Source organism: Cricetulus griseus, chromosome 2 (assembly GCF_003668045.3).
Source record: "Cricetulus griseus strain 17A/GY chromosome 2, alternate assembly CriGri-PICRH-1.0, whole genome shotgun sequence".
NCBI lineage: Eukaryota > Metazoa > Chordata > Mammalia > Rodentia > Cricetidae > Cricetulus > Cricetulus griseus.
Genome location: NC_048595.1, coordinates 440,621,267 through 440,637,306, shown reverse-complemented (window position 1 = coordinate 440,637,306; position 16,040 = coordinate 440,621,267). Strand labels below are relative to the sequence as shown.

The following is a 16,040-nucleotide window of genomic DNA, read 5'->3' as shown; positions in this document are numbered from 1 at the left end:
CAAAGCCTCAGGAAACACATCAGATTCGTGCTAACACACCAGCTCCAAGCTTCAGTGAAGACAGAGGTGCGCATTGGAGTAGAGAGCCCTGTCATACTCCAAAGCCACTCACAGATCAAGATGAGACACACAAAATGAAAACAACTTACAAAACACTGTAAACACCAACAAACGAGGTATTAGAAACAAGAAAACACCTCACAACACTAGCAGACACAATAATATCAAAGGAAAACTACCCTCAGGGGCCACTGGGAAAAGAAGAAAGGGTCCAGGGTGTAACCCTGGGCTGCAAATAATCTTCACGGCCTGTCTTGGTTGTTTTTATTGTCAGTCTGATACAACCTAGGGTCACCTGGCAAGATGAAACCTCAATTACTCAGATCGGATAGGACTGTGGCCTTGTTTGGGAGAGATTGTCTTGATGATTGATTGACATGGGAAGGCCCAGCCCACTGTGAGCATCACAATCCCTATGAAGAGGAGGTCTGGGCTATATAAGAAAACTGGCTGAGCATAAGGCAGAGAGCAAGCCAACAAACATCATCTTCCACAGTCTCTGCTTCAGGTTCCTACTTTGAGCTCCTGTCCTAGCTTCCCTCAAAGATGGACTGTGATCTGAAAATAGAAAAAGAAATAGCTCTTTCTTCTCCTGTGTTGCATTTGGTCACAGTGTTTACCACAGCAACACAACAACAGTATTCCTGGACTACACAGACTAGATCCAAGGCAGCTGGTCTACCTTTCAAAAGAATAAAGGGAGGAAGCTACCACCAAGGTGTGAAATATAGCCACCGGCCACATACAGACCCCTCGGTAAATACTGGGGGGCGAAGGCTGATAAGGATTCCCAGCACACAACATGAAGCGCTCTACGCCAAGTTCCCCATCACAGAGGAAACACAACTGCTTTGCATGTGCCCAAGAATAACCACAAACATTGCCAACCCAAGTGCCCTCTCTGAGCAGAGTTTGAAGACTGTCCCTACAAGGTCAATGCCACTGCCCTAATCTTCCGATGCAGAGACGGACACTGAGCAGAGTGGAGGGTGGTAACTGCTGTACACAGACCGCCCAAGAGGCCAAGAACACAGGTAGCCTGGGGGGCAGCAGAGAGGTGAGAAATGACAAAGCCAAGCACCAAGGTGAAGATGGAGGTCCCTCTAATACCTCCATACCCTCTCAGCATCAGGATCTCTCACCCAGTCAAGCCTTCCCTCCTGCCTTTGGACTATGATCCTCAGATCACACAGGATGACATTTTTCTGGTCACTCACATCTCACATGAGACCCTAGTTTCCTGCCTCCCACAGTGTTTGTAGTGGTTTGAAAGAAAATGACCCCCAAAAGGAGTAGCACTATTAGGAGGTGTGGTCTTGTTGGAGGAAGTATGTCACTGTGGGGGTAGGCTTTCAGGTCTCTTTTTCTCAAGCTTCATTCAGTGTGACAGCCAGTTGGCTTTCTGTTGCCTACAAGATGAAGGACACTTGGCTATTGCTCCAACAACAAGCCTTTCTGCATGCAGCCATGCTCTCCTCCATTTGATGGTAATGGACGGAACCTTTGAACTGTAAGTGAGCCACCGCAATTAAAGGTTTCCTGTATAAAGAGTTACTGTGGTCATGGTGTCTCTTCATAGCAATAGTAACCCTAACTGAAACAGTGCTTCTCAGATTGGTTCCAACATTGGCCTGTTCACCCTGGAACATGGAGGGCTGGTGCCCAGACTGGGCAGAACAACAAGATGAAGACAGGCTTCAGGGCTGGCTTCTGCAGCCCTCAACCCCATCACTTACTTTCTCTGTTACACAAATGCACAGAGTCCCCACTCCCTCAACTGGGTCAGAAAAAAATAGTTTCCAGGCAAAATACTGAAGACACTGGACAGCCTGTCAGAAATGTTAGAAGCCCTGTCTATCACTACAGTTGTCCTGACACAATAGAGATGGGTAGGGCATCCAAGAATTGGGAGGAGAAAATATACAAACTTGGCCTCTCGGCACATTGGGAGCACAGTTTCCAATGGTTCCACTCTCAAGTATAAAGCAATGAAGCAAACCTTAATGAAGCAAAGCTTCCTATTCTTTGCTGGATGGGCAGGACTCACATTGGACGGTATCAAAGAATCTGCCATCCATAAGAATGACTTAACTTCTGAGCTTTCTATTGAACCTTGAAATTCAAAGGAAGACAAGAAACTCGAACAGTAGCAGCAGGGTGTGAGAGGCAGAGAGCCGCAGGGCATTAGGGACAAGACGCAGGCGCCTAGGTTAGCTATGTCTGCCTGGTGTTTTCAGGCACAGTGCTCTAGGATCCTGCATCATCGTCTAGCTTCAGTTTTTTCTCAATAAACCAGGGTCAGGACCGGTTAACCCTGTGAGTGTCCCTGGAGACTGAATAAATCAAAAGATCCTGCTGTAGTAACTGCCTGGGAAGACCTTGCAAATACCAGCCACCGCTTCTCTGACCACTTCTCTCACCCTCTTTGCTCCCATTTCAAAGGCACACTTGGCTTTGTTTCCTTAAATAGCAGGAATGGCCCAGTGTCTCCATGTCAAAGCATGTTCCTTTCCAGGTCATATTTGCAAGATCAGTGGAATGATTTAAGCAGCACCAACTGAAGGCAAAAGACAACCACAAACAAATGAACAATTTCAAAGTCTCAGGCACCCAAGATTCTCCCATGATGCCTAGCTTCCCATCATCTGCTAAGCAGTAGAAAGGTATTTTGCTATGTGTAAGCCACCTGTTACTAGGCCTCCAGGCATAGCATTGACTGTAGAAATAATCGCTGCCATTCTCTCTCTTCCAGCTCAGAGGAAATCATTTCTTCTCTCCATTGTAAGAATCAAACTCACACTTAGCAAGCAGTCAATTTCCAGATAAGTTCTTAAAAAGGCATTTATGACATCTTTCTTCTGTTTCATGACCGCATCTCAGAACCCTAGGGACGTTACGATCTTACCCCAGGGATGCTTAGGACCACAGCTTTCTTCTTGGAGCAGGCTGTATTCAAGATTCCCAAACAAGACTCAAGAGTATCTAGGTGTATGTATGTATGTTAAACAGACATTGCTCTGGTGGTTGGTGAACTACAAGGAATATTGGGTGCAGAAAGGATGGCCACCCACCTGATCAACTTCAGATAAGCCAGTATGCATGCAGACTCAACACAGTTATTCCCATCAGCAGAGGCAATCAGGCTATAAAATGTAGAACTGTAGGGAAAGGCCCTTCAACAGAGGGTAATTTTATGAAAATTGAACAACAGGACTGAGGGGAAATGTACCATTTGTGTGGCGTCCATGAGAGGTTGCAGGCAGGGAGCCAAAATCCTCTGTACACTGACACTATGATGAAGGGACCCAGGGGTTCAGTCCTTTGCTAGGTCACCTCCCAAGCTATGTCACCCCCTGGACTGCTCACCCCCTGGGCACTTTGCCCTCTGGCCTTTCAAATCATGCTCACACATCTAATTAAATGTCCCCTGTGTCCTGAAGTTCAAAGTGGATGGAAGCCCAAAAGGGCCTGTACGACCAGGTACTTTCCTCTGGCATCCTTCCTAGGTATTGTAGATGGGGACACCCCCACCCCAAATTCTGTCACCACTGTATCCCTTTTGGTTCTTTAGATTCCCCAAATCTGGAAACTGACTATCCACTGCCCGTCCCCCCAAACTCCTACTATACCCTCCTGGCCTATTCATTCCTTCATGTCATAAATGTTCTTTGGAAATCTTCTCCTACCCCAACTTTAACCTGTGACCCCTACCATCCTCCCCTGTATACTTTAACATCTCTCCAGTGATGGGTGGACACCCAGTAAGAGCTGTCTCTGGGGTCCGAACATCTCCTCTACCTACATAGTCAGGCAGTGAGTGAGTTAATGTCAAACCCAGCAGGGGTGGTGGCACCTGGCACTCCGAACCAAATAACAAAGCTAATGAGCCCTGAGCGTTCCGGACTGCCAGCCAAGTCAGTCCGTGACCCTCCTTAGGGTTTTACAAGGCCCCCAAAATGCTGCTTCATGTTACCAATGGGTAGATGAGTCACACAGGCAGGCAGTGCCAAAACCGCTCTCCGGAGACAGGCCAAAAAAATATTCCACCTATAAATTGGTTTTCCTCTCTTGCCAGACTGGAGCAATCCTGTGACACCAGACTGCAGTCTGGAGGCAGAACTGTGGTTTGACCATCAGCGGCCTAGACTAGGAACTTGTCTCAGTGAACTCAGAGGTTCCCAAAGCCATGTCAACCCCATTCACCATGGCATGATCTGAAGAGCTCAGGGCCTCAGCTCTTGAAGCTGAACACATGAAAGTCACCACCTGTCCCCTTCCTAGGTACAGTCCATCCCAAGGGTCCCACCTGAAGCACAGCATTCAGAGCAATGCACCTTGGGGAATTAGTCCCTAAGAGGGGTGAGGAAGGGAGGCTGCTTTTAGAGCAACCAGAAACTGCCCCCAGTGGCCTTGCCTGCTGAAGAGCTTAACTGTACAGGGGTGACGGTCACTAATAGTCAATATGATTGAGCAGTGCTTTATAGATTTTGAACAACATAAAAGGAAAATTCGTCCTAAGAGAACTTTATACTGAAAGACACATGCTTGTGTTTATGAGATGTTCCCTGAAATGCAGCTTACAAATCAGGCCAACTATGAACTGTGTGGTCACATGGGAAACATGCCTTTAATACCAGCACTCAGCACTCTAGAGACAGTGGCAAGAGGATCTCCCATGAATTCAAGACCAACTTCGTCTATTCAGCAAAATTTGGGCTAGCCCTGTCTCAATAAAGTAAAATAAAATAAAATGTACATGGTAAACCCCAACACAAACCTGATGTCAAAAGCAGGAACACAAATCCTGTTTATCAACTTGAAAACAGCAACTTCGAACAAGCAGTTCTTCTTTTTTTCTTAAAGATTTATGATTCATTTATTTATTATGTGTACAGTGTTCTGTCTGCATGTTGCCTGCAGGCCAGAGGAGGGCACCAGATCTCATTACAGATGGTTGTGAACCACCATGTGGTTGCTGAGAATTGAACTCAGGACCTTTGGAAGAACAAGCAGTGCTCTTAACCACTGAGCCATCTCTCCAGCCCTCTTTTTTTTTTTTTTTTTAATGTATTTGGGTTTTTGTTTTGTTTTGTTTTTGTTTTTGTTTTTTTTTAAATCCCCTCTTGGGGTGTGTGGACCTCTGCTGGCGTGAACTTCCTCCCCTTTAACACTTTTCCTTTAGTCTAAAAGGAGCACGTAAATTCAATGCAGAAACAGGTTTTGGCTTTTTGTGATAATTTTTAGAAAAGAAAAGCATCTATTTTGTCAACAACTCCTGCATCTATATTCACAGTGGCCAAGGGAGGCTTCCCAACCCCCCAGCCAAGCAAGGCACAGAAGACAATAGCAACACGCTTCCATCTTCCCAGGTTGTTTCTATACAGAGCAGAGCAACCTATGTCTGGGGCCTGGAGAGCAAACTGCAGTATCTCATCCCTCTTCTTAGCCACCTCTGCTACCTCCACCATGCTCCTCCTCTTCCTCCTCCTCTCAGAACACTGAACAAAGGGCAAGGTAAACTCACTTGCTCTTTAAAGGTCAGTGGAATGTCCAAAGAATCAAAACCCAGCACTCTGTTCTGATGTTGAGACATCCCCAAGTCATCCCTGGACCAGGTCACTTCTCAGGCCATAAAAACGCTCTATTCACTCAAATACTATGAACACATTCCGGTGTGCACACAAGACTCATGAGAGACCGCCCCCCCCAAGCCAGAAGGAACCCCAAAGCCACCTCAGACAGACAGGGTGTGACATTTCTCATGATCTCATTTGAAAATCCCAACAGCAGGAGGTCAGCACTGAGGTCACCACTTACAGACCCAACATCCAAAAAGAAGCCTGCAGGTTTGTGACCAGTGAAGCCCAGGTTCTTCTGCACCGTGACACTCCTCTCTTCAAAATGAAACAGGCCCAGCAAAAGGCCACTGGAGAGGCCCCTCGGGAAAGGGAACTTCTCAAATTCTAGCTCACCAATGTCTCCTTTCAGCTATTGTTTGCCACAACGGCCTGGTGCAAATGCAGTGTGCATACGGAAACTGATAGCTAGCCAGTTATTTAATTCCCAGTCAGGATCTTCCTGGATGACTCCGGGTTGTGCAAACTAGCCTGTTTCAGATTTGACTGACCACAGGGAAACAGCTACTGACTGATATGTCGCAATGCCTGCTAGAGGGAAAAACCCAATAAATTCAGAAGAATCTGAAACCACATAAAAACTCTTATGTTAAAACACACAGTTATTTCAAGTGGGTGTCATGGGTGTTGCCAAACAGTGGCATATCCTCTGTCTTTATCCAAACAATTCTGCTAGAAACATGAGAGAAACTAGGTGTGCAGTTGTAAGCATCAATGATCTGAAGTGACTGGTGGCTGTCAGGTCCTGATGTGGCCCACAGTTTTGCCTCCACTATGGACGAAATTCAAATGCCATTTCTTGGCACCACCCCCATAAAGGTATGACTCCCCAGTACCTGCTAGGAATAGAACTGGTCTTGCAAAGGCCTTAGGGACAGATCTCTGAAAAGAAACACGACAACCAGAAAACACTAGTTTTGTGAGAGGATGCCCTGAGGGAAATGAGGCTAAGGGCAAGCTGTAGCAGCCAGGACTATGGGCTGTGCTCTGCTCGCCCTCTGAGCACACAGGCACGCTGTGGGCCAGCACAATACATGAAATTTTTATATGTTCTACATCGGCACCCACCAATTGCTTCCTGCTCAACCGTTACATGGTACCTTGACTCTATTTATGCATGGGCCACAGGTAAACTCTTGACATTGCTGCCTGTCAGAGCCATAATTCTAGGTGAATTTCAAATGCTCAAATGCACTTGAATTTTTTTTAAGGTATTCCATGGACCACTTGGTATCCTAAAGCGACTGACTGAATAGTCAAGCCACTTTACAAAGAACAATAACCTAACACGGGTAAACAAAGGCAGGGTATGTCTGTCTGGATTAAAAATTAAATTGCATACAACTCTGGGATGGCTACTTGACAGCATTTACAAGTAAGCTGACTATTATTCATAAGCTAGAATACTAAAGTCAGAAATCACTCTGGTCATATATTCTAAGTGTTTGTTAGAGTGCCAAGATGCCTAAGAAGAGAAAATTAGGCTTATCACTTTATGGTGGGACAAAATCACTACTGTGTTTTACTTGGCTGGTATACACCACACACACACACACACACACACACACACACACACACACACACACACACACATCTAGCATGCTGTGGCTGAAAGCCTACTGTACATGGAAGATGCATGGATTGTAAAGTATAAGGATGGCAGGGAAGAAGCTCAGTCAGTAAACAACCTAAGTTCGATTCCCAATAAGACTTAAAAGCTCAACACACACTTAAAATTGAAGTACTAGGCAGTCAGAGACAGAGAGGTAATGTCTCGGAAAACTAAAACCAAGGAGATGATGTTGAGGAATAATACCCAAGGCTGTCCTCTGGCTTCCACAAATACATGCACATACAGTGCATGGTCACCTGTACAGATATGTGCGTCCACACATAGGTATGTTACTCCTCCCCCCACCACACACATACACATAAAGGCAAAGGACACTGGATAGACAGATAAAGGCTACAGGGCAGCTCTTGACCCTGGAAAGCTAGGGGAGCTCTGTTCAGAGAGGCTTGATTAGACCTGGGGGACAAAGGTATCCATGAATGATGTCCTTCAAACAAGAGTCCCCGCCAGGTCTCCCCAAAAGTTACACAAAAACCTACAAATGTAAAATACCTGGTTAGGTGCCTGGGAGTTGTTCTTAGCCCACTGGTCCTGAAGAGCCTCTCTCACTCCTTCCCCAGGACCCTCAATCCTATTGCCCCTGTGATGCCAGAACTTCTGAGAGTCCTTTGGCCCACACCTGGCTCCTGCCATTCTGTCCTTCCACTCACCCTCAAGTGATGGTCCTCTCTCTCTCTCTCTCTCTCTCTCTCTCTCTCTCTCTCTCTCTCTCTCTCTCTTTAAATTTTTCAAGACAAGGTTTCTCTGTGTAACAGACAGTCTTAGCTGCCCTGGAACTTGCTTTGTAGACCAGACTGGCCTTGAACTCACAGAGATCCACCTGCCTCTGCCTCCCAAGTAATGGAATTTTAAAGACGTGTGCCACCACTGCCCGGCCCTGCTTATTTTATTACCAGTGATTGTTCTCCTTTGTCCTAGAACTTTCCCCTCTATCTCACTAGCACAGCTCCTTCAGGCCTAACCCAGATGCTTCCAGGCCTTCGTCCTGGGGCTCTCAGTCCCCTTTTCCCACACAGCACCTGATCCCTACCTGCTTCTGCATTGGCACACGCTTAGCCTGTTTACCTTCATCTGTGACCCAAGTCACCAGTGACTTACAGTAAGTCTCCTGAGCCCTTCCTCCCCCAAAGCAGAGAAGAACCCAGGTCTGTCCCCTCTCCTGTGGTCCTTCTCTCCCCCGCCTGTGACCTGGTGTCTCCTTCACTACTATACCCAGGGGACTCCAATGCCTCTTCCCAACCCGACCTGCTAACCATAGTTGGCTGGGGCTGAAGAAGTCTTGTTAACCATAGCTGGCTGGAGCTAACAATGTCTTGCTAACCACAACTGGTTGGGGCTGAAGATGTCTTCCTGACCAACATGGGCCCCAGGAAGGCTGCTGGGCCTCCCTTCCTCTGCTTTATCATGCAAGATCCAAACCAGAAAAAGCAACCAAAACTGAACCATTACCCTGTGATCAAACACTGTTAACTACAGCCAGGTGTAGTTATAATCTTAGCTATAATCCCTGTGTTGGGGAGGTAGAGGCAGGAGGATCAGGGCCACACAAGACGTCAAGAGGCAGCTGGGAAAACTGATCTCTGCCTGCCTCCCCCAAGAACGTAGCACGTCCCTGAATAATCAATTTCACCAGGGAAAACATCAATGCCCCCCCCCACACACACACACACACAATACAAATTCAGGATTTTGGCCTTGTCTCACCCCAAGCTGCCTGCTCAATTCTTTTCTCATGCAAATTCCTCATTGTATATATCAGTGGTATACAGCCTGGGTTCATGTGAACATCACCTGGGCACTTTTGAAAGTTCCAGATGGGCTGGGGAGACCACTCAGTAGGTAAAGTGCTTGCCTGGGAAAACAGGAGGACCTGAATTCAATGGCCACAACCCACTAAAAAAGCTCATCATGGTAGTGCATGCTTGGAATTCCAAGGCCAGGGAGGCTCACTGGCCAACCAGCCCAGGTCTTAAAAGGTAAGGCAGAGAACTGGAGAGATGGCTCAGTGTTTACACTTGTTGCTCTTGCACAGGGCCTGGGTTCCCAGAACAGACATGGTGGTACCACCTGTAGTTCCAATCTTAAAAGGACCAACTGGTCACCCTCTTCTGACACCCTTGGGAGCAGGCACACATGTGGTGCACACACATACATGCAGACAAAATAAATAAATAGATTTTTTTTTTTAAGTGAGTAACTTCTTAGATTATAAACACACACACACACACACACACACACACACACACACACACACACACACTGTAGACCTGGAGGCCCACACCCAGAGAGATTACTAATGGATTTAGCTGTGGGAGTGGAAAGCACATTTTAAGCTCCCTAGTGACTTTAAAGCAGTCTGGGTTTTGAAGACCCCTTGCTGGTCAAATTAGGTTGCACAGTATCCCCAAAACCCTTTGCAACATTTGCTTCCAGGCAGACCCTGCCCAAGGTAGGCAACTATGTCACTCACTGAAAGGGTTAGTGGAGAGGCTCAGCACATGCCAGGTAAGCTGGAATCAGGTTTTTCTCCCCCCACCCCCGCTCCCCCCCCAGCCCCACTGGCTCCCACATATGGTTAAACGTGCAGGAATTTTGCCAGCCCACGCTGGGAGCTTAAAATCAGCCAGGGTGGGAGTGTTTACACCACAGAAATTGGCAGATGGTGCCAACCAGGCTCTTTGTTCTCCCCTGAAGCAGGTTCCCAGCACACACCTGGCTCCTAGCCTCTACACCAGAGGCTGGGTAAACAGGCCCTCAGATTTCAGGAGGGTCCTGAGATCTAAGATCTTCACGGTGGCCAGGAGACTGAAAGAATTTTGAGGCATAAAAAAAATTTTTTTTCAATGTGCTCAGAAGAGCTGGGCTAACAGGCATCCACCAAGTTCTCCTGGGACAAGTCTCCACTGAGTAGATAAGAATAATCTCATTAGTGTGTCATTTACTTGGCTGTAAAAAGGAAGGTGGAATCCTTATCTTACGTGTACTTAACAGCCTTCCTATAATCTTAATTCTTGTGATGTCATCAGCCCAGAACACCTCTCTCAGTGGTACAAGGGCAGGCTTCTGGTTGACTCTGCCTGACTTTTCCCCACTGCAGAACCTCACATCTTCCACTCTGCCCTGCAGGCAGGCAGGGTAAGGACACTGCAGGAGTGAAGGTGCACACTGGCTGTCTTCCACAAGGCTGAGGTTTCGTCACCTTCAGCGTGTGAGCTAGTTTATAACTGTAAGAAAGACGGCATCCAGCTATTTCCATGCCTGTTTCCTAACACCCCCCAAATGCATGACTGGGAGCGCTTTGCTAATTTAATTTCAGTACTCTGTGAGGAGTGATGGAGGCCTCTGGAATACACGGATCCCGGTTCAAATCCCAGCTGAGGCATCCTGGAAGCGTTAGCAAGATTCTGCCAGCCTTCCTGTCAACAACAGTTAATACTGTGAACTCCCCAAAGTGCATACAGGAAGACTCCAAAAGACAGAAAGCATCACTGGAGACCTCAGTGTGATGTTGTTGTGCAAGGCTTTTCCTAGGGAGACACTACATATGTCTACTCACCCCAGATAGGGAGCCCATGACAGAACAAAGTATAAATACCACCAAAGCCCATCTTGGTGAGCCAATGAGTCTCATTGGGGTTACTTACAGGAGCATGGGTGAGCAGAAATGACTCAAAGACAGCTGCAACACCAAGGGCCACCCCAGCATGGGTGGCAGCTCACAAAAGCTGGGGATCTGGAGGACACTGCACAGCCTGCAGGCAGCTCAACATGTTGAAGGGAGTCCTTTCTAAGTAAATCAGTTGGTCTAAACCTCTTCCAGGCAGCAAGGATGGCTTCTGCTTCTTCCAGGCAGCTGTTCTGATTGCAGAGTCTTCTTTGCAGCTGGGCTTGTCTGACAGCGACTCTGGGCAGAGGGACCCTAGGCTTTATTGCTTACTCTGGAAAAGGGCCTAGTGAATCTGGTCAGTTTCAGGGACTTCCTGAAGCTACTTTGAGTTTCTTACCTTCCTGTTTAAGAAGCTTCCCTACAGGATGCAAGAGAGGTGAAACTGTTACACAACAGATGTCTAGTTCTTGTGAGTGGCGTCATAGCTTGCTGACAGTTGAAAGTGTAGAGTACCTGGCAAGTGGGCAAGAGACTAGATGGTCTGTCTATACAGGATGTCACCTCTCCCTTCTTAAACTCAACCCCAAATGCTCCATTTCTGAAATACTGGGCAATCTCTGCCCTCTAGAGGCTCACATCTCCTCCCGGGAGCTGGCTTCCATGCCTGGGGTGTGGAGTTATGCAACACACATGCCCTGGGGCCTGCTAAATAGCTGGCCAAGGCTTCTTGGAGGACATGGAATGTACATGCATTGTTCCCTGGGTGTCTTGGGGTTTGGCCAATAATTTTCCTGTCACTGCTCAAAGAGGGGCAGCTGTAGAGCTTGTGTTGTGCAAGTTTCTATGGAGCCAGGACCTATGTGAAGCCACTAGAAGCTGTGTTGGAAATGGGGTTAGCCCAGGGCTGCGGGAGCCAGTGCATGTGTGGTGAGCATGGCTATCTGCTGGTTATCCCCATCCGTGGTTGTCAGATTGTAACCTTGGGACAAAGAAAATTTGGTGCTTATCTCTAGGGCCCTGGGAAATGTCCCATGGATCTGATTCCAAGTCTCAGGAGAAAGATGGTAATACAACCCCATACAGGTGTCAAACCTGAAAATAACAAAGCAATGGGAAGGCCATCCACTTGCTGATTCCAACAGTGAGTTACGATGCTGTGCCCTGAGCCAGGACTGAAAGTTAGGAACACAATGGCTCTGACCTCCTTCTGGTCAGAGAAACACCAATGGCCTTATCCTCCAGGAGGTGTGCACACACACACACACACACACACACACACACACACACACACACACACACCACACACACACACACACACCCCTCCCACAAGGTTTCAGAGAGCCAAGGGCTCTTAATTGGCTGGGAACAGAGGACTCAAACCCAGGAGGCCTCCCAGGATTCGAGGGCGTAAACCCCATTCATCATTCATTCTCCTATCTCATTATCAGACTAGAAACCAACACGAGAATAAAAAGAAAGTCTATGCAAACAGCCCAGAGGGGAATAATTCCAGCCTGCTGCTGGATTAGAAAACAGCAAAGGAGAAATTTCAGGAAGACAACCCCACCACACTTCTACCTCCACCCAGAAAATTAGCAGCATAACTTCTATTAACAATGGCAGGAATGAAGGATCCCTTATCAACAATTTATCCAGGCAGATTTCTGGACCCTTCCAAGCCCCTGCGCCTGTGCTCACATCTGCAACCAGACCCAGGCCACATCAAAGTACTAGTAAAAACGAAACTATCAGAGGGTCACCAGTGACATGAAGAGAATCTTCCAGCCTTGCTCTTGGCGGGGAGACAGGATGAGGACAAAAGGCAGCCTGTGGGCCTCACCTCTCTGTCTGGGTCCCTGTTAATTGTTCTTTAAGAACATTAAAGCCTGGTGCCAGGACCTGGGGACAACAGGAAAGAAAGGAAAGTCCACAGAGACCTTGCTGGCGTTGCTGCGGCCGGCTTCGGAGACAGTCATTGTTCAGTTGGTAAACACGTGAGACATAAAACAAATCTCTGGGAAACCAGGTTGTTCACTTCATTCGTCCTCCCAGAACCAACTGTTCTCTCTTGGAGGATGTTCCGGGCAGCATTTTACAGGACATCCTACAGCTTTGCATGTACCAGGCACCAATGCCCCATGACACCCCCACCCAAGTCCAGAAGGTGCTGGAAGGAAGCAGCCTTGAGAACCTCAGCTACTCCCAAGCTTTGAAGGACTTGGCCTGCACCAACAGGGAAATAGGAGTGTGTTCTGGGATCCCTGGGGCCTGCCTGGATCTTGCTTCCAGGACAGGGTAGCAAACAAAGCTCCAGGTAGCCTGTTTTACTGAATGACACAGTAGAACAGCTAAATGCTCCCCAGCACACTGAAATACAGCCGCTGTCCATCCAAGGATGCCAAAACGCTCCACAAACCACCCATTATTTTTTTATGGTGGCCTAGGAAGCAGATTGAGAATCATTACTGTCATTTTTACAAGGCTCGGGCAAAACCACCGACAGGGCTGAGGTACAGGGTCTCTCCTCTCCATCTGGACCCACCATCTCATGGAAAACCCCAGCACTCGTGAGTATCAGAAACAGCCTTTGTGGTAAGGAACGCCAAACAAACAAACAAACAAACAAACAAAAACCCAAAAAACAAACTTTGGACACTGGAGACAACCAGAGGAGTGGGGAGGGGATGGTTTCATGCAAAGGTTTTTTTCGGAATTATGCAAAAAGGTGCCAGGTATAATTCAACGATTAAATCTACAAGGCTGTGACGCCCCCCTCCCGCCCCGACAATTGTGGGATCAGCGTGGGTCTCTTGTATTGTTTATTTCTGCTCTGGACACTCATTGCTTTTATAATCAGAGCAAAAGTTATGCGAACTTATTTCTGCTGCTAAATTACAGAACACCACAGAACACCAATCAGCTAGCCGAGCTAACAAGAGAAGAATAAACATGAATAAAACCCAGCACGCTATTCCCTTTCAAATCTCATTGATCCACGAGGCTCCACAACCTTCTGTTTAGGCAGAGCGGCCAGGCAGCTCTCCACTGTTCCTCCCGTGCTGCATCCCATACCCGGGAAGGACCAGCGCCAGGCAGCCAGCTCCTAGTCCGCACCGCGAAGACCCCCAAACCTGCACACTGCACCTCCAGATCCCAGCTAGGAGCCTCCCGCCCCCCAAACTGGGACCCTCTAACAAGACAAATTCGGGGGCTCAGGGCGGCTTCCTGGTAAACAGTACTTGCAGAACAACGCTCCTCTATCCCAGCCGCTCCCACCCGCGCACCCTGGCGCTGTCACCTCGAGGGTGCTTGGTCACTCGATCTCCAAGACAGAAACCGGAGTTTTCAATTTCATCCTCCGGGATGGCTTTCCGAAGAAGTTGAAATGTGCATTGTCACCAAGTTTAACCGAGCCGCGCGCCCTTTGCTCCACCCCAGAACTGAGAGCGGGCGGCGCCGCGACCCCTCTCAGCCTTCCCTGCGCCCCAGGCCCTAGAGACCACGATCGGCAGCCCGGGCCGCGCCAGGACCACAGAGGGCAGGGCACACGGAGCGCTAGGGGTTCGGAGCTGCTCCGAGCTGGCCGCGCCCCTGCGCCTGGGATGCAGCCCGAAGCCACACCGCGCGCGGGGGTAGGGTGAGCCGTCCGGCCCCGGGCTTCTCGCCGCGCCTACCTGGTTCGCATGGCGCCCAGCCGGTCCTGAGGCTCCCTCGTCGTGCGGGTCTCGCCCGGCCGGGGCGCGCGCACCTCCGGGAACCACGGCGGGCGGCGGCGGCGGCGGCGGCGGCGGGGCGGCGGCGGAGATCGAGGGGCGGAGGTGGTGAGGCGCCCGGACGCCGCGACAGCCCGGAGCGCTTGGTCCCTGCCCGCGGGCACAGAGGTGGTCTGGGCCCGGGCAGGACGCGAGTGAGGGCGGGTCCCGGGCTCAGACAGCGGGCGCGAGGAGGGCGGAGCGCAAGCCGACACCGCGGGCGGGTCGGGGCCAAGGCTGGGGCGGAGCGGGAGCGAGAGGCGGGGTCAAGCCCAGGCTGGGGCGCAGAAGACCCGGGGCGGAACTTCACGCTAGGGGCGAGTCTCGGGCGGAGAGGCGGGGTCTAGGTGAGGCCGGGGCTAACGTGGGCGGGGCGTGCTCGGAGGGGCGTGGTCAATGAGAGGCTGGAGCCAGTAGGGGCTGAGCCTGGAGCTGCGGGAGGGCAGTGCTTAGCAAAGGCGGGGCCTGGCTGCAGGGAGTGGGGCGTCCTGGTGGGGCGGAGCCAAGCGAGCCGCTGATCTTTGAGATCGCCGGGTGCGATTCCCGCCAACGCTCTTCCTTGTCTTCCTCCTTAACCACGCCGGCTGAGGAAGCAGGGTTGGGGCCTTTCGGGACTTTGCCCCTGGACCCAGAGGATGCGCCAACGACTGTCTAATGGAGAGTCCTATGCTAGGTTTTGGGGGAGCCTCCAGTTCTCCCGCCCAGAATCATGCTTATTGAAGGCAGTGGTTAAGCAGTTAGACGGAGAAAAAACTCTGCTAGGGAACAACTACAAAGGAAGCAGAGCTGCCCGCTAGGCAGACTGGAAACTCAATTCGTGTCAGCATTTTTACACTTCCTCTGCCCAGGCTCCACTGGCACAGAAGTAGACGCACGGTGCGAGCTCAGTGAATGAACGCACTGCGAGGCAATGGAGCAAAAAGCCCACGCTTGGCTGCTCTCTTGAGTCATCTCACCGGAGTGGACAGAGGTTTTGTAGGGTTGATTGCCTCAGAGAGGTCGAACCAGCCTTTGGCCGCGGTGATGAGTGGCAGGGAATGGAAGCTGCAACTTGGAGACCAGAACAAGCGCATCTTTAATGTCACAGATCCAAATCCAGCAACCCATTGAGTCCATCCTCACTGTCACCGCCGGAGACAGATACCGTTTTTATTTTCAAAGTGACTTCAGACGTTAACACAGATTGTCGTATCTGTCAAGATCACATGGGGTGCATTGCCGTTGATATTCCAGCCAGTAGTTTTGAGTCTTATCCATGTTCCATATCCTCCTCTTGACAACCCTTACACTCGGATCTGGGAGCCTCTCTTGAGAGGAATTATATATTTTCCACTCCAGGTACAATCCTGGTG

General features: G+C 49.4%; 1 protein-coding gene across 2 annotated transcripts in view; it reads right to left on the bottom strand.

The window, feature by feature from the left end:
* The window catches only part of Sh3bp4 (SH3 domain binding protein 4), a 78,620-nt gene extending 63,746 nt beyond the window's left edge, over positions 1–14,874 (bottom strand). For both annotated transcript variants that reach the window (XM_027397504.2, XM_027397505.2), the window contains exon 1: positions 14,611–14,874. The gene's annotated coding sequence lies outside the window, so the exon portion shown is untranslated. The remainder of the gene's footprint in view (positions 1–14,610) is intronic.
* Between the last annotated feature and the right edge of the window lie 1,166 nt (positions 14,875–16,040).